Below are 26,548 nucleotides of genomic sequence, written 5' to 3'. Positions count from 1 at the left end.
TGAAGCAGAATACAACTCAACACTACTGTATGTAGTAGATATTGTATGTGAGATGTGTGCATTTGATTGAAATTTGACACCTAATTTTCAAAAAATACATTTTAAATTTGCACCTACTCTAGCTACTTTAAGAAGGACCCTGTCAATGTGATCGTTGTAATTGATGACAGTTGCAATGGAAACATGAAATGTACAAACTGTGCCTGACACATTCTGCAAAAATGACTCATCATCCATTGGACAGTGCTGCAAATAAAGAAAGAACAAGAGAAACACTAGAGGCAGTGATCAGCTTTATTTAGTGGATGTTACACATGTTGTAAAGCAAGATTGGGGACAGTGAGCAGTATAGAAAACGTCATTTGATGTCCTAGAACAGGGGTGCCCAATGGGTTGATTGCGATCTGCCAGTCAATCTCCGAGGCGGCTCTGATCGATCACGACTGTGTGCCCCGCCCAAATAAAGACTTCATCCATCTTGTCACTTGATTCAGTTTGAGCCAATACGTCGATCACGCAGGTAGATTGATTGATGTTCAATTTGACTTGAATCCTGGCCTCGTCTGCCATGTCACTGCACATGTGCACATAAAGGCGGGCTCTAACAAGGTGGCTTTCTATTTACAGTCTGTACCACGCTTTCTCCACCCCTCACCCACACATCCTGGTGACAATCCCCCCCCCCCCCCCCCACACACACACACATACACACGCTTTGTTTGGTAGATCGCGAGACGCTTGCTGCTTGAAAAGTAGATCTTGGGTCAAAAAAGTGTTGGCATCCCTGTTCAAGAGGCACCATGCTGGCGCGTCATTGAGTAAAAATGGTTGTCAAATCGAAGCAGCTCACCAAATGGGAGATACAGGAATGTCCTCTAAAAATTTGCCCTATTACCATTACAATCCTTAATGCCCGAGAAAAATAACTGTCATTTAGTTGATGGAAGCCCTGTGACGGAACTTAACACTGAACTGAGAGAACTGAATGGAATCAAAGTTCCTCCCCAGATAGCTTGAACTCCTTAAACGACCCACCAAGATGTCATTAGAATGCACTTATTACAATAGCGTCACTATAGCAACAGAGTCTGTAGCCCTGTATTCTAGAACTTACTACAGTGACAGTATAGTTATGGTCATTGATGACCAGACTGCATTGTGTGTAAGATGGTGTGACGTGGACAAAACCAGAGGACAACAATTTTAAATGGCTGGCAGGCCAGCTCCCTTGAGGATGAAGAATTGTTTTTAATGGAGGATTTCAGTGTGTTCTATTACTTATTAAGGCTTTCACGATGTGATGTTAGGGACAGCTCAGGGAATGGAGAATCATCATTCATCGTCACTCAAAAATATGGCAGTATAACTGTGTATAAAAGCACACTTTTCCACTATGTATCACGCTTCCCACCTGTGTCTGCCATTTTCAAAGTCAGCACAAGGTAAAAAAATAAAATAAAATTAAAAAATCTGGAGTTGGGAAAGTGAAGGTTCTTGATATAAAGTCAGATGACCTGCACAACTACTGCCGGTTTTCACCTCATGAGGGGTGTGAGTTGAAAGAAAATGAAATTAGACCTGTTATGAGAGTAAACATGTGATTTAGCACTAGCTATTTGTGATCTTGGTAAATCAAGACCTGTGTCTTATACACGGCCTGCACCTCAGTGAGGAAATGGTTGGAGCAGGATGCCAAGTCTCCCTGCACCCATCAACCACAGTCCAGGAGTCAATAAAATGACAGAATGAATGACTGAAATAATGACATTGTTCCATTAACAGATTTTAAAAACTTTAAAGAATGAACTGCCTTTTTAAAAGAAGTAGAAACTGAGGCCCTGAGCTAAACGTCTTGTTCAAAAGCACACAATGTAACGCAAATGTATTCTAGCTGACGAGACTCTGAGGAGTGAGATGAAGATAACGCCTGCTGACAAAATACCTGCTCCACATGTGCCAATGCAGTTCACACACTAAATTTGACAACCTGGGAAACCTCAATCCATTTAATTTCCATCTGTCTGGTATTTCTACATACATACGTGTGTACTATATATCCATTAGCTGAACCGCTTATCCTCAAAGGGTCGCAGGTGTGCTGTAGCCTATTCCAGCTATCCACAGGCACGAGGCAGGGTACACTCTGAACTGGTTGCCAGCCAATCGCAGGGTGCAGAGACCAACAATAATTTGCACTCTCAATCAAACCTTCAGGCAAATTAGAGTCTCCAATTAATGCATGATTTTGGGACATGGGAGTAAACTGGAGTCCCTGGAAAAAACCCACGCAGGCACGGGAGAACATGCAAACTTCACAGAGGTGGGGCTGGGATTTCAACCCTGGTCCTCATAAATGCGAGTCAGACATTCTAACCAGTCACCCACCGTGCTGCTGTGTGTCTATTATTAAAAATGGTCCCACAACAAATTCTGCCATGCCTTCTTCATACCCAGTACTTTTGAAACATGTCCCACTGTAGCTCTTTAGGCCACAAATTAGTAAGACCAGAATTAAGTGCTGGCTGTTGCTACATTTATCAAAATGTATTCCTGCATTGCTGGAACATTATATACAAAATCTAAAAAAAAAAAAAAAAATCCATGTACTGCACATAAATGATTTTAGCAAATGAGTCCAATTTTGCAGTTGGTTGGTGACCAATTCACCTCTCTCCCAAAGACAGCTGGGATAGGCACACCCATGACCCAAATGAGGATAAGCAGTTCAGAGAATGGATGGATAAGTCTTATTGGTCAATTCTAAATGACTCATAGCTCTCTCCACCCTTTTTGGGGGTAGAATTGGTGGTGGAATTATAGAAATGAAAACAAAAAAAACCCACCAGCATTAATTTGAACATACTCCTCTCACTTGTGTGCTGAGCTCACATAAGATATGAGAGCAGATGAGCAATTCAATTTATGCCACATCCATATTAGTAAACTGTTATCACAACTGCTATAGATATTAATATTCAGTGGTGACTGAATGAATCACTGGTTAATGTTCGACGCTGCATATTATTCAAGTAGGCTGAGTCATTTTGGAGAAATGTCCACGTAATGGTCACTTTTGAGTGCAGAGACTCCGAATAATATACTTCGTAAAGTATTAAAAAACACTGGCGGTCTCAAACAAAAACAGAAAAGCCTACGAGTCACTGGCTCAAACAGCTTCTTACTCTCTACTTGACCATTTTCAGCAGGAGAGGGAGCCTGATCCAACAACTTTATGCTTCTTTCTGTGCAATGATATGCTAGTTGTTCAAGTTTTCCCGTGATATTTATGTAGAATGAAAAAAGTAACTTCATTGCATACATTTGCCAGGACCTAAGAAAACCATGCCCACCAGCTCTTAAGTATGTCTTTCCTTGGTCTTCAAGTTGGTTTCTGTATGCAGAAAGAACTCTGTACTGGAGCACCAACTCCTGACAGGTCATTAAACTTGTATGAATACTCAGACTGGCAGTCACTTACCGGGATTTCTTTTCTTTCTTTGCTTTTAGTGCAGCTGTTGCTTTATAGGAGTGTGGCCGTCATTTTAAGGGAGTCAGAAGGTGGCAGCAAATGCACTGATGAACAGCTGATACAAAAATAGCATGTATGGCGAAAGGTCATTAAGAGCACACGGGAAATTGGTACAGACATTTTCTATCGTGAGGTATCCTATTCTTTGTATTTGACACCCGAGAAAACTACTGCATTTGTAATATAACTGTTATAGGAGCAGTAAGATGATAAATACACAGTGTAGGTGAGTCACAGCAGCACATCCCACTCAGTGAAGAGTGGTGGAAGGGTAAAAAAAAAGAGAGAGAAAAATAAAAACAAATCACCTCAGAGATTATTCTGAAAAATGTGATTGGTGTAAAGCAGTATCATAAAGCGTACAACTAAACACATACTGTGTGTCAAGTGGTAAGCGTTGAATGGCTATGACTTATGGGGGTCCCTCAAAGAGTCCGTACTTGGAGCCCTCCTGTTCAGCCTGTACACTATATGCTACCCAAGGGTCAAATTCTTCAGAACTTTAATTTTGACAATCAGAGCTATGCAGATGACACACAGTTATATCTAGCCGTGGCTCCAGATGACTAGGGTTCAATTGAGGTGTTCTGTCAGTCTAAAACATAAATAGCTGGATGCGCCAACATTTTCTTCCATTAAACCACAACAAAACATATTTCTGGCAAGAAAGAAAAAAAGATTGCGGTGCGTAAATACCTGGACTTGCAATCTTCGAAAACTGAAACGTAATCAGAAACCTTGATGTTCTGACTGATTCCGACCTGACTTTCAACAGTCATATCAAATCAATTACTAAAAAGGCCTTCTACCCTCTGCACAACACATCCAAAGTGAAGGCTTACATATGACAAGCAGATGAGGAGGACACGATGTCCACAATTTGCAAAAACAATTTGAAATGTGGACTCGTCAGACTACAGAACACTTATCCACTTTGCATCAGTCTATTTTAGATGAGCTTAGGCCCAGAGAAGGTGGCAGCGCTTCTAGATGTTGTTGATGAATGGATTTTGCTTTTGTTTTAAGTTGCAGTTATAGATGTACTGCAGCACAAAAACGCAATTTACTGACATTGTTTTTCTGAAGTATTCCTGAGCCTATGTGGTGCTTATAGCTTTATACATGGATGTCGTTTTTTGATGCAGTTCCGCTTGAGGGATCAAAGGGCACGGGCATTCAATGTTTGTTTTCGGCCTTGCCGCTTACATGCAGCGATTCCTCCAGATTTTCTGAAACTTTTGATGATGATATGGATGATAGAAGGTGAAATCCTTAAATTCCTTGCAATTGTACATTGAGGCACACAGTCCATTTTCTTACACAACTGTTCACAAAGATGTGAACCTCGCCCCATCTTTGCTTGTGAATGACTGAGCAATTCAGAGAAGCTCCTTTTATACCCAACCATGGCACCCACATGCTCCCAATTAGCCTGTTCACCTGTGGGATGTTCCAAACTGGTGTTTGATGAGCATTTCTCAACTTTATCAGTTAATTTTGCCACGTGTACCATCTTTTTTTAGAACATGTTGCAGCCATGAAATTCTAAGTTAATGTTTATTTGCTAACAATATCGTTTATCAGTTTGAACATTAAATGTCTTTCTAGTGGAGTCAAGTAAATATAGGTTCAGGAACAAATTAATTTCGTAAATAGAGGTTCCACTCTACTGCCTGTTCACCAAGTTGGCCAGTGCAGAGAAAGGGGCAATTCCTTGTGTGGGTGAGGAAAGGAACTGCTACCACTTACATGGTTTGTTGGAGCAGGAGTGTATGAGGCAGCGTTTTGGACCGTCACAGAATTAATTCTAACCTCATCACGTGACTCCTCTAGGGCAAAGCAAAGTGCTGCACTGAGCTCTCAAGTGCTGTGCTATGTTCTGCACAGCAACAGAGCAGGCTTACTTTCACTTCGACTAAAATGTGAAACACATATATTTTTACCATTATTATAGCTGGAAGATGTAAAAATATTAACTAGAAGTCAAACCGTATCTTATAATAATGGTGAATCTAAAGGCAGAAGACACAAAACCTAACAAAGTGACACATTTATATGCCGCAAAACAGTTGGGTCAAGTCTCTGGCATGCGACATCATGTATTATCACAGTGAGGATGAAAATACTGTCTGATGGATAAATAATAATGTAGTTTCTTCTGTGGAAAATTTCAGCCACTTGAAATGGCATACAGTCTCACGATTTAAGATGAACAGAGAAAGTGAATGATTTTTTTTTTTTTTTAAAGAATGGGTTTAACTGCTTTCACCTCCTCACTGTTGAAGCCAATGGCCTACATGGCAGATTACAACAAACTGACATTAGAACGTTCAGTGAAGAATGAAATCAATTTCTTGGCAACTGCAACCTTGAAGACGTGTCTGCAAAACCAATAAGCAAATCATGCTTAAAATTTATTAGATTATTAAGCCTATTTGTCCAAGAAACCATCCACCAACCAAGAGATTTCACCTTTTCATTCCAAAACTACTATCGCTGCTCTACTACTTCCCTGTGCCTCTCTTTCATGACTAATGCAGCATCCAATCTTGAGACAAAAAGAGGCAAATTTTGGCGGGGGTCAGGGGCTTGGAACAGATTACGCTATTCACGTGTAAAATGCGCTTCTACTTACGAAAAATTCAGGTTAAAAAATTAGCAGAGGTAGCACTATATTGGCTCAATGGTGAATCAGTAAATGTGAAATATGAATTAAAATCATCCACACATTCTTGAGTTCCAGACGTTTTCTCTACATCACGAGTGAAAATCTCTGCCTACCTCTCAGCTCTCGAGGCACCGCAATCAACTTAACCAACGTGGACTCTCACAAGTGGGTCTTCCACATGGAGGCAACCAATCAAAGGAAAGGGGGCGGTCTTAGCCAAGTATGGACAAAGTGGATAAACTACAAGTTGTTGGTTGTCAGAGAGGCCTGATCTGGAGGCCTGATCTGGACAGTGACACCATATGACAAATCCAAGTTTTTTTTTTCTTTTAATGAAACTGACATCATTACACTATGTCCATGTTAGAGAGATAAATTATAGAGGTCTAAATACCCAAAATATGGGCTCTTTAAAGATAATCTCAATTCTCTTTTATTAAAGGTCTACTGACACGTAAAGCATGATTTTTAGTATGGTTTAATTAAAAAAAAAAAAAAAAGGCAGCCGTAATTGACCCATCCGTTTTTTTTTCCCACCACAAGTCATGATGTTGTCGTATATGGATTTTTGGATCTTCCATCATGAAAGTCCTCTCGAGGCATTTGTTTTGGAGAAGAAGCAGGAAGTGACGTTTTTTTTTTTACAGATGCCCACACTGGGGGGTTCAAGTGTTTATACCAGTTTTACCGGCGGGAAAGTAGCTGTTTTTTCCTGCGTGTTAGCCAAAATGCCCTCTCGTTGTATTGCTGGATTTTGCTCAAACACTCGGATGGATTAACTCTCCACGCTTTTCCAAAAGACCCGGTTTGTCGTAAAAATGGATTGCACAGGTGCAAAGGACATGAGCTTCATGAGTTCTAAATGATAGGTAGGTATATATAGAGCTATAAAAATAATAATAGTTGGGGGGGACGTAATCCTTCTCTCAGAACTTAACAAAAGATCCGCGTCATAATAACTTAAAGTACGTAAGTCAGGGGTGCTAAATGTGTTGATGTGCGCAGGCCGGCGTTGTTCATCGTCGTCGCGGCCGTACTAGTAGAAGTAGTTACTTCATCCGGCATGGGTCCTCCTGAGTGCGCTACATACTGTCATACATACTGTCAGGGAGTCTATTGTTCGTTAGAAATGATCCGCATATCATCTAAATATGGCTTGAAACGATGGGGTAATATTGCCCCAGTCACTTCACTCAATTGTGAGATGTTTGCTTCTTCGAAAAGAGCTTCTGTGTCAGAAGGGGGTTTGGAAAAAAACGAAAATCTCTGTTGTTCGTCTCCCACAGCAGGTAGCACAGCATCTTCTCAATGGCGACGGTCCCAGTGTGACATCTGTAAATGATGTTGCAGGCAATATGGCTGCCACTGGGATGTCGAGTGAGACTTCCGGAACTTTATGCATGAATGACAAGCTCTGTGCTTGTTTTTTTTTCGTATAGACATTGAAGTGAATAATATTATATGCAGTTTTCATAACTAAAGCTATTTTATAATGTATATAGGGATGTCAGTAGACCTTTAACTAACTAATTTACATAACCTTTATTTAACCAGGTAAGTTAACTGAGAACATTTTCTCATTTACAATGCTGACCTGACTACAGATAGCAATGGAAAACAAGGCAAGATAAAATGAAGTCCAAAAGAAATCCCCCCCAGTGCAGAAAATGTTATCTAGCTTTAACTCAAATTAGTTATGAGCACATTTTTACCACCACCAAATACACAAGGGGAAAATGTATGGTTCTGAGTGCCCTTCATTTTGAGAAAGTCAACAGATTTCTACAGTTTTTTATGGGCAATGGCACAAGCCAAGAATCTCTTACTATTTTTGGCAAAAATGAAAATGTGGAAAGCGTAATTTAGTTTCTCTTTTTTGCCAAGTCACATTGGTATTGTTACCAGTCCCCAGCTCCCTCATCATAACGTATCTACATTCTTCATGAAACAGACAGTCCTCTTGAATTCTAAATACAATAACAAATACATTACCAGTTGGGTGTATTTTCTTCTTTTTCCCCATTTCTCTCTCAAAGTAAGCATTCTTCCCGCCCCCCCCCAAAAAAAAAAAAAAAAAAATCAAGTGCTGTATCCCAGTCATGCAGAATTCTGTTTCCGACACATTAATCATTTGTGTTATAGAGTTGGGCTTGTTATTTAAGATGACTTAACAGTATGATGCATTTGAATTAAAAGATTTTATGTTCTACCAGTACATGCCTGGATCTTAGCAGTACAAAGTGAGAGACATTCATTGCCAGGTATCTCCTTGGTCTTGTCATCAGAGCACACGCTATTGATGCATACCACAATGTGGCAGTGTATGATTATTTTCGCTCTTGTTTATTCAACCTTGACAGTTTTCTCCACTTGGAAAGCTTTTTGAGTTTAACCCAATTTTAAGTTGCTCTATTGTGAAATTGTCCAATTCATGCGTCTCACAATGTGCAAGATAGCTCCAAGTTACACTCCACCTTGTATTGTCATCCAAACCACAAAAGACGATGCTTGGTTATTTGTGACAGAATTAGATATAATTAAACTACCCCAAGTAGGAAAAATGGAATTACAACTGTAGTGAATTAAAAAAAAAAAAAAAAAGAACAGGGAAGGTTCATTTTTAATATAGGAGCCTTCAAATTAGATCAGGGTAAAAATCTTGTCTTTGTCATCACCTCAAATGAGCTCACATGTTTTGGATAAATCATGAAAAAAAAATGCAGCTACCACTTTTCCACAAAGAAAAATGTATGTACTTTACAAGTATCCCCATTACAGTGTGGTCAAATCTCTGCACCTGTCACTATGTGCCTTCCTCACATGCGAATTGTCTCTTCACGCTATCATTGGGGGTGGTTTTGCTGTGCCCGTGGCTGACGTGATGCAGTGCAGTGAGTCTGTCTGTCAGTGAACGCTCTCTGTCTCTCCTTGCCTCCTCCAAAACTTGAAATCTGGAGGATGGGAGACAACGTTCACAGTTGAGAAAGACTGCAACGGCTGGGGGGGGGGGGACGCATCCGCAGTTCAAATCGCGCAATGCTGCATGCACCAAGAACGTGAAGTTTTTGAGTTTCAGTTTGCATTATATTGTGTTTTTAACAAGAGTTTTCCATGGAGCGATTTTGGTTCAAATTGTATTTTTCCCCTTACACCCCACTGGCTTAACTGCAGGAGTCTGTTTCTGATATTTCTAAGAAATCTGAAAGGCAACATGTATTTTACAATCACTTGTTTATAATAAAGAAAACTATGGTTTGTGCACTATAATTGAAAATATTTTCACACCAAATCTTTACGTGAATGGCTTTTACAGTCCATAAACTGTCCATCTGGTTCTTCCCCACTTCTTTCCTACTGCACAGGGCCTTCTCAGCCTCATAAGACAGGTGATGACATAACTTCTCTGGGAGCATTAGTCACTAAACGCGTCTGAGAACCTGAAACAAAACCGTTGCGTCACTGTTGGTGACATCATCACACTACCAAGCTGAACACATTCATCTTTCAAATGTGCTATGACTTGTTTTTGTGTTTTATAAAGGCGGCCTGAAACTTGATTTGAATGCTTGATGTGGAGTCTGCGGATGCTGGAAGCTATTGATGTATTTGGGGAAAAAAAAGAAAATCCTGCAAGTCACCCATAAAGACTAAAATAGATGGAATGGCTATATGCCGCGGAATAAATAAGGATAACCACAACACTAGCAAGTACATATAGAGGGAGTTTCTGTTTCCGTGTATGACAAATGTAAAAAAACGTCAATAAAAACTGCATCTCAACACACAGTACATGTTACAGATGTATTCAGGCACATCAAAATGTGCTCTGTATTGGATGACTGACATTTATAATAGGAAAATACTGTAAGTATTGGGACACTTGGTAATTAAATTTACAGGAAGTGAAAATGCAATGTATATGAAAATAGCCTCCTCCTTCCAGGTAAAATAGCAACAAGATACAAGAGTGTCAATATTTATTATGATTTTTTTTTTTTAAAATAGCAACAAGATATAAGTGTGTGTCAGTGAATTTTTTTGTTCGATTGCTTAGAAGAACATTTAAATGGCCAGGTCCCTGATGTTGGCTCATAATTTTTTTCTAGTGCTAAAGAGGTCTGATGGGGTTGCGGTAAAAAGCACTGCACAGCCAAAGTCAAGTTTTTCCCTACACCAAACTACTGTAACCACACGGTAAAATGAAAAAATACATACTAAATTAAAAACCAGAGAACACACAAATTTGTTTTTGGGTTTTGGGTTTGATCCCAGTACCATTCAGTCAAACAATACAGTACAGTGGATCCCTTGTAGGAGTTAGGGACCGGGCTGGACTGCGAATAGCGAAAAATCAGATACTTAATGTGACGTAATCAACGGATAATTGTATACAAACCCAAATTCTGATGAACGAGGGAATTTTTGTAAAATGTAAATGATTTGAAAATCCTTTTCAACCATCAGTGGGAAAAATAAGTATTTGAACACCCTGCAATTTCGCAAGTTCTCCCACTTTGAAATGGAGGGGTCTAAATTTTCTATCTTAGGTGCATGTTCACTATGAGAGACAATCTTTAAAAAATTTAAATCACAATGTAGGATTTTTTTTTAAATAATTTGTATGCTACTGCTTCAAATAAGTATTTGAACACCTGCCAATTGGCAAAAATTATGGCTGTGGAAGACTCATTTCTCCTTCTCTACAAAGTCAACCTAAACTCTCACTTATGATTCTAAATTAGAAACACCCATTTGAGACCGTTAGTGGGATAAAGACACCTGTCCACCCCACACAATCAGTAACTACCAATATGGCTCAGACCAAAGAGGTGTCCAAACACACTGGAGACAAAATTGTAGACCTCAACAAGGCTGGGAAGGGCTATGGGCCAATTGCTAATTATTTGGCGAAAAAAGATCACCTGTTGGAGCAATTTAGAAAATGGAAGCTAAATATGACTGTAAATCTCCTTCGGACAGGGGCTTCAAGCAAGTTCTCACCGCGTGGCACAACATTTATCCTAAGAAAAGTGAGGTATAACCCCAAAACTACACAGGAGGAGCTAGTCAATGACCTCAAAGAGAGCCAGCAACGCCGTTTCCAAGGTTACTACTGCATGTATTACACTAAGGCAAAGCAAATTAAAATTTATTTGTATAAGAGATCAGGTACCCCTCCTTATATCAGCATACAACTGGGCCTGTCTTAAGTTTGCCCTTGACCGTTTGGATGATCACAGGAGTAATTGGAGGTGTTATGTGGTCAGAAAAAGCCAAAATAAAACTTTTTGGTTCTAATTACACTCAATGTGTTTGGAGGAGGAAGAATGAGGAATACCACACCGAAAACACCATCCCTACTGTGAAGCATAGAGGTAGAGGGATGATGCCTTGGGGGTGTTTTTTTTTTTTTATTTGCATACGGACGACTGCACTGTTTTAAGGAGAGGATGACCAGGCCCATGTACAGTATTGCGAGATTTTGGGGAACAACCTCCTTCCCTCAGGTAGCGGATTGAAGATGGGTCGTGCTTGGCCTTCCAACATGACAATGACCCAAAAAACAAATCAGGATAACAAAGGAGTGCCTCCGTAAGAAGCATATCAAGATCCCAGAGTGGCGTAGCCCAGTCTCTAGACCTAAACCCAATAGAGAATCTTTGGAAGGTGCTCAAACTCCATGTTCTCAGCAACAGCCCAGAATCCTGGCTGATCTAGAGACAGGGTTCATACTCAGTCTGACCAAAAAAATTTAAGGGCATTCTTAGGTGCTGACACGAAAAATTTAGAACCATCGTGGGAAATCAAGAGTAAGGAAAAAAAAGACTCACCCAATGGTGCCATCAACCGTTCTCGGTTCATCAAATGTTCCAGTTCCTCAGTACCTGTGACAGTGATCACCTGTCGCCCCATGTGGTAGTTCCCATTGATATGTCCATTGTCAACGTCTTCACATAACTGTATACAAAAAAACAGATCCTAACTCCAATTGCAACTATATACACAAATGTCTTCTACTGATGTCTGTTTCAGCACCCCTACTCTAGCTCCTTGAGCCTACCCAGTGACTGCTCTTTGTTGCTGCAGAGGTGCCAAAGTGGCTCTCTTGTCCTTTGCTCTGCCTCTGAGTGCATTGGCCTCGGTGATAAACCTCAGCTTCCTCTTTTCTTCAGCCTCCTCACACAGCCTGTCAGCCTTCTCAATAAGCGTAGGTATGTCAGTCTCTATTCTGGCTTTTTTGGCTTTGAAGCAGTAGAGATGAAAAGTGGGCAGCGATGCCAAATGTAGCCAGGTACGAAGTCTTCCTTTCCCCACAGTGGTAGTTTTTAGCAATGTCACTGTCTGGGAACATGACTGCAAACACTTTCGAATTGTTTTCACAAGATTTGTAACTGTAATGGCTGCAGATCACTTTTAAAGTCCACACGATCTCTGCCTTTAACAAGTCCCGTCTTTGTGTATTGAACTACGTTCATAAAGCCTGACTTCTGGCTGGTTGAAGTCGATGGCTGGACAACTGTAGGTGCGCATGCACTGCCAGTACCACTGCCTGAAGTTGATGCTTCACTATCTTGATATTTTAGAAACAGATTCATACCAACGGAAGATGAGAGAGTCTTCGCCAAATCAGCGTGTCTCCTGTTTTTCCGGTGCGACTCCAGCGCTTTGACGCCCATCTTTTCAAGCTGGTAACTCTGCTTGCACAGATGGCAGTAAAACATATGCCGATCTTTTGGATCTCGACGAACCCAGCTCTCGAACTCCTTACTTTCAACCCAAGCATATTGAAAAATGCACTTCCCCGTGATACAAGTTGGATCGATGAAAGAACTACGCTACGTCGTAACGAAGACGAAGTGAAATGCCTACTCACGGAAACAAACAATGGAATATCGACAAGATGGTGACTAGTTGTCAACACGGTGACTTCCGTTGACAATTTCCGGCTGATTTGGACGCCAGACGGATTGCTATTTAAAAAAAAAAAAAAATAGATTTGTTTTTTTAGGGAGAATTTTGGCGGTAGAGGTCCTCCCTTTGATTTTTTTTTTATTTAAGGCCTTTTTAGGGGATTGACCGGTTTTCGCGGATTTTAAGGACTTTTAGGAGCCCCTAAATGCACCTTCGAAAATTTAGGGGTTTTTAGGGACTTTTAGGGCCGCGTGCGAACCCTGAGAGAAGATTTCTGGGGAGGAATGGGCCAAAATACCTGCCATAGTGTGTGCAAACCTGGTGAAAAACAACAGGAAACGTTTGACCACAGTAATTACAAAATAAAGCAAACAAACAAAATACCAAATACTAACATTGATGTTCGCAGATGTTCAAATACTTATTTGCAGGAGTTACATACAAATAGTTGTTTTGGTTTTGTTTAAATCATTCATTGTGTTTTCTACATTTTTCTTTGAGATTATGTCTCTCACAGTGGACAAAATTTCAGAGCCCTCCATGATTTTAAAGTGGGAGAATACAAAATCACAGGATATTCAAATACTTGTTTTCCTCACTGTATTTTCAGTTGAACACACTTGACAATTACAGAACTACCAACCTATAAAAATTAATTTTAAGTGTCTGAATTTACATACCGTACTTTCCAAGTTTTGTCAAGAACAATACCATGGGATAGTCAAAACCACAATCATAAAAAAATGATAGATTCAACGTTTGTCATCTTAATGTTTTTGATTACAATGACCTTGTGATGGCAGATGCAGTTGCAGCCTGAATGAAAGTATCAGGATGGGAAATTCTGACATGCCATCATCAAAAATCTCTCTCTATGGATCCCACGTTCTGCAGTGACAATACATTTTTGGTTCAGACGCGGCATCCTGTGTGGATGTGTATAATTTTATATTGACCTCTATTAACGTATTATTTACGGTGGGTTATTTTCTTGGTTATTCCGCACGAAAACTCTGTTCCAGCCAGACCTATATGTATCATTTGTATCACCTGTATCACTAGTAACTTCCGTTGATCTCAACAGTTCGTGGTCTCTGTTGTTGAATTTTGCACTTCCTAATGTGCCACACATTTTCAATGGGAGACAGGTCTAGATTGTGGTTAGGCGAGTCAAGTACTTCTGCTCTCTTACCATGAAGCCATGTAACCCATGCAAAACGTGGCTTGGCACTGTCTTGCTGAAATGAGGAAGAACGTCCCTGAAAAAGACATTGCTTGGATGAAGGAATATTCTGATATTATGGATCTTAGATAATGAAATTCCTAAATTCCTTGTTTTTGTAAATTGAGAAAGATTCTTAAACTGTTGGACTATTTGCTCACGCAGTTGTCCACAAAGTGGTGAATCTCATCCCATTCTTGCTTGTGAACTATGAAACCTTTCAGCGATGCTCCATTTACAACCGTAACACTTATTTGTTTCCAATTAACCTGTTCACCTATGGCATGTTCTAAACTGGTATTTTTTTCAAGCATTCCTCAACTTTTAAAGTCTTTTGTTGCCCAGTTCTGTTTCTTTGGAACATGTTGCAGCCATCAAAATGAGAGGATCTCAACAAACATGGGGTGCTGGGGTGGGTTCCTCTATCCCATTTGAAAAAAAAAAAAAACATTTTGAAAAAAAATATTTACAGAAAGGTCTATCCGTGGTTGCCGAACTGAAAGTGTGCAGGGGTCTGCTGAACTGTAAATCTTTACTATAAACCTCATATAAGTTGCAAAGAGATTTCTGGAAAAAAGTCATTTTTGAGATGCTGCAGAAGACAACAAATAAACCCAACACAGTGCATTTAGATCATTCCACTGAATGTTCCACGTTAATCCGAAACAGTAGATATAACAATTAAGTATTACATTCTATAATTGATGGAGCCAAAGGATCTTAGTGTTTTGATTCGGTTTCTAGGTTAAAACTTGACAGCGACTCCTCATACATTGTGACTTTTTTTTATCCCACAAAATCTAACAGACTGAGCCTTGTGCACCCTCCAACTTACTAAAGTAGAGAGGGAAAAGCCTGTAGGAAGCAACAGAGTGGATCACCTCACAGCTGGATGTTTGGCCCTGACATTCCTAGAGCTTGCTCCACACAGAGAAAACACTGAGAAACAACGGTCTGCATACTGTAGATTTTGTTATGCAAGATCAAACTTAAAAAAAAAAAATAATAAAAAAATCAACAATTCATTTATTTTCTACTGTTCTGGGTCACGTACAACCAATCGCAGTAGACTTGGGGAGAGGGGCGGGCTACACACCAGTTGATTGTGAATTGCACATTGAGTGGCAATTGATGCCTTCCAGCTGCACGAAACCAGCTGTATAAGACGCTGTGCAACCACCAACAACAATAAAAATGATTTTAATCCATCCATTTTCCAAGTCGCTTATCCTCACAATGGTCATGGCAGTGCTGGAGCCTATCCGAGCCAACTTAAATGCTCTCCGTGTAACAATGATGATGTGACATCTGTATACATGTGTGTAATCCTTTGCAAAATTCTCTCATTGCTCCATCCCCCCTCCAGAAAATACATCTGTCACCATCATCATGAATTTGTATGGATTTATTTATTATAGGATGTAGATATATTAAAAGTGATATTTTTCCCCCATGGAGTAACCATCCGAGGAACCTACAGGAAAAATTTGGTTTTCTTTGATCAGCAAGAGATCTTTGAATTATCATCGCAAGAGTACAATGGAGCCTGCTGTCACTATAAATTACACATGATCTCAGATTAGGCACATCACACATGGGGAACATGCGAACAAACAGGAGCCAAATAGTTCTTCACATGTAAAGAGCACGAGTGTGAGGCGACAAGTTTATACCCTGAGGAATTTCAGATAGAATGCATGACAGTAGGTTAACTGCGCTGTGATCAAACCCACTTAGATCTCCGAATGATCGGGGTGCTGCTGTTGAACAGTGGGTGTTCTCAAACAGAATCTTAGTCATCCCGGTGTGAGTGGAGTGTTGGCATGTGAACGTCATATTTCTTCAAAAGGGAAGAATGTCATTCCAAATAACAATCCCGATAACTATCTGACACTCACACTGTGCAAAAAGTCAACACGAACAGAACTCCCAAAAGTGATTGTGTACATTTGGTGAAGCCTACCGCACACATCATGTGGCATTAATTACCATCATGAGAATTACTTAACTTCATAGAACTGAAGAATTTAGGAAACTGATAACTAATCTAAATAACCAGTAAAGTACACATATGTAGTAGATTGTGAAAAGTTTTGGCCACTGCGTGAATGTAACATATACAGAATGGGTTCTTAAATGAAGCCTTTTTGTTGTTTGCAGGGGTCATCAACCTATTTGATGCTGAGCGCTACTTCTTGGGTACTTCTTATTGCAAAGAGCTATGATTGTGATGCGCAATTTACTTAAATCATTTGGGGTAAAAATAATCTTGTTGTTGTGTCTAGTGGCTTGTCCCCATTATTATTCTTCGGTCATGCACTACAATACTGATCGTTCAACTTTACTGCAGAAATGGGAGAGAATGTGTTCTTCTGTAATACATGACAATTATAAAATGTCATTATGAAACCCGTTTCATAATGCTTTAGTTACTCATCATAGTATGGAATATATATTTTGGAATATGAGGAAAAAATAAAAGATTTGATCAATATAGTCACCAGAGTTGCAATGAATGCAAACTTATCATCATTCCTGTCATACTGTGTTAAAAGTTTTTTGTTTAGACATTTGGGACAAAAGTCACGTTTTTGTTTTAATTCCTCATTTAAAAATAAAAACCCATTTAATACATTTTTCCACGTTTTTGAGATTGTAGGTGGAATGCTGAATCTGGCAATTAATGTGGATTAAACAGGTCGCAACAATGGGAAAACGAAAAGTACAGTATTTGAAGGGGCTCAGCGACATAGTGAGCAACATTAGTGAGAAAAACACTCAATGAACTAATTCATTTTTGGAATGGTGAACTTCAGTTTCGAATTTTGAATTCTGAACTATGAACTGAAGTAGCTCATTTTTGGAAGAGTAACTGCACATTGAACTAGTTTATGTGGAAAAAGTGAACTTTCCCCACAGTGATTGTGGGTGTGGTTTTGTAGTGGTGCACTGCATCATACTGAAAGGTGTTGCTAATATTTTGACTCATCTCTCCACAATAGTTGACAAAAGTCTGACAAAACTATGCGTAATAATCTCTTAAAAGAAGCTTTTTATTAACTGCACTTAATATTTTGTTTATTCTTGGGACTTGGAGAAGTTGTCCAGGCATCATCTTAAAATAATAACTGTTCCATTGCCATTATGACAGATTGAACTGAATTTATTTGAAGAAAACTCTGACTCATGGCTCTCCTCTTGTGCCAACTCTTTCCCCTGATTCAGTTTGTGATTTTAGACGGGGCTGAGATGGAAAGAGCCCACCGCCACCACCGAAGAATCGCAGGGTGCTGAAGCTTGTCCCAAAGTTGACATTGGGAATCAGAAAGAGCCGCGCCTGCCCTGGCGTCTTGCAGCGGCCCACTGCGGTGAAAGTGAGCTTCAGCCCGCTCTCGCACGGGAGGGAGGAGGCGTCACCGCTTGACCGCGTTCCGCCGCCTACATCACAAATCAAAAGGGATAAACAAGACAGGACTCCCAAAGTTGCACTCCGACCCCCTTGAGCTGGTGCAACGGCGAGGGGGCCCAGGACGCTCTCTCCCCGCCGCAGGTGTGACATGGCGGCGCGTTGAAACGCTCTCCCTTTGCCCAAATGTTCCCCTCCTTCTCAGCGACGTAACAACATGTCGGCAGAGGACGGCCATGTTTTGCTGGTTATGTCGACACACGGAGGAGGAGGAGGAGGAAAAGTAGACCCGACGTTTAGCGTTCCCCGACTCTCTGCCTGCCTGCCTCTCTGTCTGTCTCTCTGTCTGTCTTCCTTCCTTCCTTCCTTCTCTCGGCTCGGCCTCTCACAGCCCAACTCGGACATGGAGGTGCAACCCAGAAAAAATGTCCAAAAACTTGGCGGACACATTTTGCGCGCAGGTGGACATCGGCAAAGCAAAGTTCACGCAGTGAGACAAGTTAAATGTTGAGATTCAGACGTGCAAAGGCTGAGCAGAGAAAATTGCACCACAGCCAAATACGCTTCCACATACTTTTGACTTGCAGGACTTTAGCGCTAAACGAAAAGTACAATTATTTCTTACCTGTCCACCGTCCCGTCGCGATGCTCCAGTAGCGTGCGTTACAATCCCAAAGCGGCAGAATGCGCGAAAATCTTTTCAAAACAGTGTAGCTCCAGTAGCTAGGCAGGCGACAGGAGTGGGGAAAAATCGACGATCACAAGGAGGCTCTACGCCAAAAGCCACATGATCGCCGACGTCAGAGTACGTATTTGCATGCCGCACCGGCATCCCTCCATCGCGGCTTGGTGCTTCCGGAGACCTGCAAAGTTCGCGGGAGGCTGATAGAAAGTGGAGCAACTCTTTTACCTGGCTGACAGAGGATGTACCGACACATCCATGAAGCATGTCGGCCGGTGTTTAGCTGAATGAAGTCCGTGTTGTCACTGTGCTGATGTCTGCCTTCGTCTGTTCCGACCTCATTGAATATGAAATCATCGCGAGGGGCGTGGCTTTCACAAGCAATGCCCGCTTCCTGCACTTCCCTTCTCCCCTTAGCGTCCTCTGAGCGTGCAGCACACGCACACACAAGAACTGACCCTTGGCGCCTGGAAACCTAGCACGGAACAGTGACCTCCTCTGGAGTTACTATTGAACTGATGGTGACCTTGGTCCACCGACCCGTCCCCCACCCACGGTAGTCATTAAAACTCAGATCAGGCTTACTGTTGTTGTTGTTGTTGTTGTTGTGCTCACGGCACTTGGGTGTTGTCTCTGTTACGGGCCTCAAGTTTTGAGACCGGTATCACAAAGTTGAATGTTATTAGTATTTTTGTTGTTGTTGCTTTGAACCGACCTGTCCTACATCTCCTCTTGGAACCCTGAAAAGCAGAAGTGATGAGAAGGAGAGAACCAGTTGTTACTTCTTCCCCGGAAAGCATATTACTTATTACAAGTACTTTTGTCCCATTTGAAACACATCATATTAGTCATTATCTTCTCTTACAACCTTCTTCCGATCTCTTTAACAATTGTGTTTTACAGTCAATCACACCTGTATACGTACATATCCACTCATGCTGATACACAATCAAAGGACTTCAAAGAATGGCTCATGTCACTGAACAAAGCCATGTTGTCACAAAGTGATAGTTCTCTCTTTTAAAGACATCTCAATTCTACATTGGATTCCTCTGCTTTAAACTGCGAAGTTGCTTTTATTATAACTATTTACAGTCATTAACTACTGCTAGAAAGAGTACCACAGTTGCATTATTTGGCTTGAGGATGCTCGTGGAAAAGTACAGAGAAGGTCAGAAGGAGCTACATTGTCTTTGGAGACGTAGAGAAAGCCTATGACAGAGTACCAAGAGAGGAACTGTGGTACGGCATGTGCAAGTGTGTTGTGGCGGAGAAACATGTTAGAATAGTACAGGACATGTATGAGGGCAGCAGAACAGTGGTGAGATGTGCCGCAGGTGTGTCAGAAGAATTTAAGGTGGAGGTGGGACTGCATCAGGGCTCCACGCTAAGCCCCTTCCTGTTTGCGGTAGTAATGGACAGGCTGACAGACGAGGTTAGACTGGAATCTCCTTGGACCATGATTTTCGCAGATGATATTGTGATCTGCAGTTAAAGCAGGTAGCAGGCGGAGGAACAATTAGAAAGATGGAGGCACGCACTGGAAAGGAGAGGAATGAAGATTAGCCAAAGTAAAACAGAATATATGTGCATGAATGAGAGGGCTGGAGGGAGAAGAGTGAAGCTCCAGGGAGAAAAGATAGCGAGGGTGGACGACTTCAAATACTTGGTGTCAACAATACAGAGCAATGGTAAGTGTGGTAAGGAAGTGAAGAAACGGGTCCAACCAGGTTGGAACAACTGGCGGAAGATGTCTGGTGTTCTATGTGACAGAAGAGTCTCTGCTGGGATGAACGGGAAAGTTTATAAAACAGTGGTGAGGCCGGCCATGATGTATAGGTTAGAGACGGTGGCACTGAAGAGACAACAGGAAGCAGACCTGGAAGTGGCAGAAATGAAGATGTTGAGGTTCTCGCTCGGAGTGACCAGGTTGGATAGGATTAGAAATGAGCTCATTAGAGGGTTAGCCAAAGTTGGATGTTTTGGAGACAAGGTTTGAGAGAGAGGACTTCGATGGTTTGGACATATCCAGAGGCAAGAGAGTGAGTATATTGGTAGAAGGGTGCTGAGGATGGAGCTGCCAGGCAAAAGAGAGAGAGTAAGACCAAAGAGAAGGTTGATGGATGTTGTGAGGGAGGACATGAGGACAGTGGGTGTTAGAGAGGAGAATGCACGAGATAGGCTTAGATGGAAAAAGATGACACGCTGTGGCAACCCCTAACGGGACAAGCCGAAAAGAAGACAGTCATTAACTACTGCTAAGCAATCAACGTTATACAATACTATGAACTTAAATAACACAGAACAAAAAGTCATATTACTGCGTCACGTTACCACTCATACACACACCCACACACTTGCCTAATCCACATGAGCACTGTTGCTACGACCCGTCGGCTCCTCGTGTGTTCATCTGCCATTCATCAATCCAGTACACATACGTATCATTAAAGAATTAACAGTTTTGTACCGAGTTTCACACAACTACCTCACCTGAAAAACAGAAGTGGTGAGAAGGAGAGAGCCAGTTGTTACTTCTTCCTCGGAAAGCAGATTCTGGAGTAAGAATGAAGACTCCCGTCCCCTTTATGCATTGCCGCGGACGAAGCCCGCTCATCTTTTGGCTGTGCCCTGCATCACAGTAACCCTTAAAGGAAAATTCCGGTGGTTTGGAGTAACAATGTATCCAATAGGTCATGCAATATGTACTCATTCTTGATAATGTGATGTTAAATCCTCTCTCATTTAATAGTGTTTTGAGAAGAATTTTATCAACAATTACGAATTCTCAGTTGTGGCTCCATTTTCGCGAGTCTCATGATCTACATGTGCTCAGCTCACAGCTCCACTCGTCAGACTCCACGTCATTCCGCCTGAAGAACCATCCGAATATTCAACATTTACAGCCACAGGTTAAAATCTGTATGGAAGTATTCCTCCATCTTCCCGATCAACCGGTACAGCTATTTCTTCATCAGATGAGGATGAAACCGAGAAATCAGCGCTGGGCATAAATGGTGTCCCATGTAATTGAGCGTTTGGAACGGCACGTAACACATCACATCCCCGCACGTAGGTCATGCGACTCGGGAAAATGGCGGCGCACCAGAAAATTCGTAATCGTCGATAAAAATCTTCTCAAAACACTATTAAATGAGAGGATTTAACATCAAATGATCAAGACAGAGTACATATTACATGACCTATTGGATACATTGTTGATGCAAACCACCAGAATTTTCCTTTTAGATCCACATTTGTGGATATTACACTGAAGCTCCACATTTATGTATATCACATATCCATGTTATATTAACGATACTGCATTATAAATTACACATTTCTTTCCGAAAAAAAAAAAAAAAAGCGTTTCCATGCACAATTATTTACATTGAACCACTAGTTGGCCATTTGCGATTCACCTTTCTATTATTTTATTTTATTTGTGAAACCTTAACAGTGAGAATGAACTGCTGCTATACCGCAGTTCATTGTTCAATTTGAAATATAATTTTCTAGATCTGCTTTGGATTCTGTGCTCTAGTATTTGACCATCCATCCATTTTCTTAGCCGCTTATCCTCACGAGAGTTACGGGAGTGCTGAAGCGTATCCCAGCTGTCTACAGGCAGGAGGAAGGGTAAACCCTGAACTGGTTTCCAGCCAATCACAGGGCACATGGAGACACAAAACAGTCGCACTTACAATCACACCTAAGGGCAATTTAGAGTCTCCATTTTTTACATGTTTTTGGGATGTGGATCTGGAGAAAACCCATGCAGGCACAGGGAGAACATGTACACTCTTTACAGGGAGGGCCGGATTCCGAAACCTGGTCCACAGAACAGTGAAGCTGATGCTCCACAGCTGTGCCACCGTGCCGCCACTATTTGAAAAGAGCCTGTTTCAGATTTCAGATCAATTTCAGAGCCTTACTGGGTTTAGTATTTCTTTTATGTAGCCATTACAAAATTTGGATTTTTGGGGCTGATCACTGAGTTAAAAAAAAATAAATCACCGATCCGAACACAAGACGGCGCAACAAGTCTATTTAAGTGACCTGTTCATTTACTGTATACACTATACTTGTGTAATAAATTGTTCAACAAATATATATTTACAATAAATTATGTGTCTCTGTTCATCTATTTATTCCAGTGAGGCATACTGACAAATGATGGCAGTAAGTACATACAACAATTATTGGATGTACTTTTTGTGATATTTTGTTTGTTGGTGTGCTGTGAGATGTTTCAATTTTAAAGCATGTGCTTTGCTCCATAAAGGTTGCAGCACTATCTTGCTAGGCTATGTGATGTTTTGTGGTCTGCTTGTGAGCCATGTTGTATTAAAAGTACGTGAACATACCTCAAGCAAGCCTTAGACGAACATATTCTCCTGTCCTGAGTACCGGTGACCACCAATGTACGTTCCCCAATCCCACCCCCATTTTCCTCTACAAATACAGTCAATGTGATCCACTTGTGTTGTAATGCCCACGAAAACCAGTGGATCCCGTCATATTTGAGTTGACAAGATAAACCCACTGTTCGTAAAAAACGGGATGCAGTGGTATTAAAATACAAGATTTCATTGCAGTAGTCTGACAGTGCAATCGTGAAAGAGGATTACATGGCGTCTGACTCAAATGACTTATCTCTCCCTTGCTGCTGACATTTTGTTTTAATAACGTTATTGGCCATCAGATATTTACAGTACAACATCAAAAGACAGAAAACAACTACAGTATATAAAAACTACTATATAAAAAATGTGCTTTTAGATTCAGATGTACTGTGCACGACGCCATCACGGAGTAAATGTCTTTTGCAGAGCTTAAGACATCATTGGATCAGTGAATTATGACCAAAAAAAAGATCAGTCGATTTGCATACAATGACAATTTATCGGCCCATTCCAATGAAGGCAATAAAAATCTACTTTCATATATTCAGGACCTAAACCACTAAGTGATTTATAGACCAGTAGCAGATCCACTTGTGTTGTAATGCCCACGAAAACCAGTGGATCCCGTCATATTTGAGTTGACAAGATAAACCCACTGTTCGTAAAAAACGGGATGCAGTGGTATTAAAATACAAGATTTCATTGCAGTAGTCTGACAGTGCAATCGTGAAAGAGGATTACATGGCGTCTGACTCAAATGACTTATCTCTCCCTTGCTGCTGACATTTTGTTTTAATAACGTTATTGGCCATCAGATATTTACAGTACAACATCAAAAGACAGAAAACAACTACAGTATATAAAAACTACTATATAAAAAATGTGCTTTTAGATTCAGATGTACTGTGCACGACGCCATCACGGAGTAAATGTCTTTTGCAGAGCTTAAGACATCATTGGATCAGTGAATTATGACCAAAAAAAAGATCAGTCGATTTGCATACAATGACAATTTATCGGCCCATTCCAATGAAGGCAATAAAAATCTACTTTCATATATTCAGGACCTAAACCACTAAGTGATTTATAGACCAGTAGCAGAACTTTAACATCTATTCTAAAGCTTTCTGGAAGCCATTGTAAGGATTTTAGAATTGGAGTAATATGCTCTGCTCTCTTCCTTCTGGTCAGTAGTCGAGCTGAAGCATTCTGAATGAGTTGTAGCTGTTTAATGCTCTTTATAGGGAGTCCAGTCAGAGGACCATTACAACAGTCAAGTCTACTTGAGATAAAAGCATGGATGAGCTTCTCTTGGTCTGTTTGCCACATGTAAGCCTTCACTTTGGAAACTTTCTTCAAATGGTAAAAGGCAGTTTTAGTAATTGATTTGATGTGATGATTGAAAGTCAGGTCAGAATCTATCAGTACACCAAGGTATTGGACTTGCTCTTTGGTTTTCAATGAGAGTGACTCCAGGTATTTACTAACGGCAATTCTCCTTCTTGCCTAAATTAATTCAGTTTTGTGGTTTAAATGATGAACATTTTGGCTCATCCAGTTATTTATCTGTCTGTGTCATAACACTAAGTGAGTTATGTAACTGTTTTAAAAATGGCCAGCTTTCTAATGTGAAGGGCTGCTCAATGTAACCATTCCGATGGGACACCCTAGAACCCCGGAGCTAGACTTTTTGCCTTATCACCTTTAAGCAAAAGCTGTGATGTAATTTTTCCAAAGAGTAAGTTTGATGAATTGGTTATAGCATGTTTAAAGGACTAAGGTGAAGAGGTGTATTATGTAGGACAAGATGTTAATATGCCTCTATTTATGCATATTTCGGTTCCGATGTGGCACAGTGGGATGTTGAAATAAGTGATGGTACCCTACGGGTTATCAAGTGGGCTTCCTTCCATCATCAAGTGTTTTGCTGATAGGCCCACGACACTCTCAAGAGGGTTCAGCAGTGAATCCCAGCGTCCCAGGTTCACCCCGTCGTTGCCATCAATTCTCCTGAAGGGAGACCTTGTCCACCATCTTGGAGAGATCTCTGACTGCCTACAGATGGGCCTTCCCTCGGACTCCCATCCCTCTGAGTAGCCTGGATGTTGAGGAGACTATAAACCCCCTGCAGCCAACTTCCAACGGGCGTACCTCTGCTCTCCAACCTTGCTGTTGCACTTCGGCCGCAAGTCCTACGTACCTCAGCCGCTTTTGCTCATACGCCTTCTTGACTGCCCCCTCCCAGGGCACTGTGACCTCGATGATGTAGATGAGCTTGAGAGAGGCAGACGAAAGCACTAGATCTGGTTGTAGGGTGGTAGTTTCAATCTCAACTGGTAAGCAGAGCTTCTTGTCCAGGTCTGCCAGCAGTCTCAGTCTCATCCACTGCCCAGCTGTCCGCTGTTTGGTGGCTTGTTGGTGTGGCCGGTTTGACTCTTCCCCTCCCGGACAAACAGCCTTAATTTGCCAGTTGGCTGACAAGGGTGGGAGGGCGTTCACCCTTATCCGCTGGTCCTCCAGAACACCAGCGAGACACTTCAGCGCTTGGTTATGCCGCCAGGTATAACGGCCTTGAGTAAAGCTGGTCTTTCAACCAACCAGGATGTGCTTCAGTGTTGCAGGACTTGGGCATAACAGGCACTTGGGATCTTTGGCAGACCAATGGTTTAGGCAAAACGTCATACACAGCTCTGATGGTAAAGCTTGTCCTCAATGCCTCCATTTCCCAAAGCTCTTTCCAGGTGATCTTCCTTGCCTCCACTTCTTCCCAGGCCAACCACTGCCCTTGCTTGGCCTGCAACACAGCTTGGGTGCACCTTTGTGCTTCCTCTTCTTGACGTACCTCCTGGACCACCAGCTTGTGCCGTTCAGCAGTATTGGCCTTGCTCCATACTGGTCCACTGGCCCCGACGCCAAGGCCACGCCTCCCCTCCTGCACTCAGCCAATGATGTACTTGTGTCTGCGTGTTGCCTTTGCCTGCTCAGTTGCAGGCACTGGTGTCCACTTCCTCCCAGTGGCCAGGATGGGGGCTGTGTGGGCTACCAGCAGATCATTGGAATCCAGTACCATCACTTCCAGTCTTTGCTGCACTTGTACTCCTCTGCCATACTGGAAATGGGCAGGTGTAGCATCCCTTTACCGTAGATCCTAATGCTGCTGAGGCATCTGGGAAGGCCAAGCCACTTCCTTACAAATGTCAGTCTCTCCAGATTTTCTACCTTTGAGAGTGGGATCTCATAGAGGGTGAGTGGCCAAAGGAGTTGAGGAAGTAACCCGTATTGAAAGCACCAGCGCTTCAACTTCCCAGGAAGCAGGTTTTTGTCAATTCTTTCCAGGCCACTGGCCACCTCCTTTCTGAGCTGCTCTACTTGCTCTTTGTCCTGAAGAGAGGCATTGTACCACCGGCCTAAGCTCTTCACAGGCTTCTCGGAGACAGTTGGAATTGGTTCCTTACCAATGTGAAAGCGGTGGTTTGACAGTTTTCCCTTGATGATGGAGGTGCTTCTGGATTTACTAGGCTTGATCCTCATGTGAGCTAGCTCGATGTTTTCCTGGAACTTTTTTAACAACCGTGCAGTGCAGGCTTTAGTTGTGGTAAGTGTGGTGAGGTCATCCATGCAGGCTCTGACAGGAGGCAGCCTCACCCAAGGTTTTATTCGCTGCCAACCAACCACCCAGCAAGAGGCTTGGAGGATGACCTCCATGGCCAGGGTGAATAGCAG

At 41.7% G+C, this 26,548-nt stretch overlaps 1 protein-coding gene across 6 annotated transcripts in view; it reads right to left on the bottom strand.

Annotated features, from left to right (window-relative positions):
• The window catches only part of LOC133501059 (zinc fingers and homeoboxes protein 2-like), a 35,343-nt gene extending 14,293 nt beyond the window's left edge, over window positions 1-21,050 (bottom strand). Inside the window, exons 1-4 of one of the 6 annotated variants that reach the window (XM_061820486.1) lie at window positions 19,005-19,294; window positions 18,363-18,894; window positions 8,995-9,148; window positions 3,479-3,584 (exon numbers count right to left, since the gene is read on the bottom strand). The gene's annotated coding sequence lies outside the window, so the exon portion shown is untranslated. Of the gene's footprint in view, window positions 1-3,478; window positions 3,585-8,994; window positions 9,149-18,362; window positions 18,964-19,004; window positions 19,296-20,912 lie in introns of those variants that run through there. The other 5 variants (XM_061820484.1, XM_061820487.1, XM_061820483.1 and 2 more) reach the window with 5 other exon arrangements.
• Window positions 21,051-26,548: the final 5,498 nt, after the last annotated feature.

This window comes from Syngnathoides biaculeatus, chromosome 5 (genome assembly GCF_019802595.1).
Source record: "Syngnathoides biaculeatus isolate LvHL_M chromosome 5, ASM1980259v1, whole genome shotgun sequence".
Taxonomy (NCBI): domain Eukaryota; kingdom Metazoa; phylum Chordata; class Actinopteri; order Syngnathiformes; family Syngnathidae; genus Syngnathoides; species Syngnathoides biaculeatus.
Note: the sequence above shows the minus strand (reverse complement) of the source record. Positions and strands in the feature narration are given on the sequence as shown.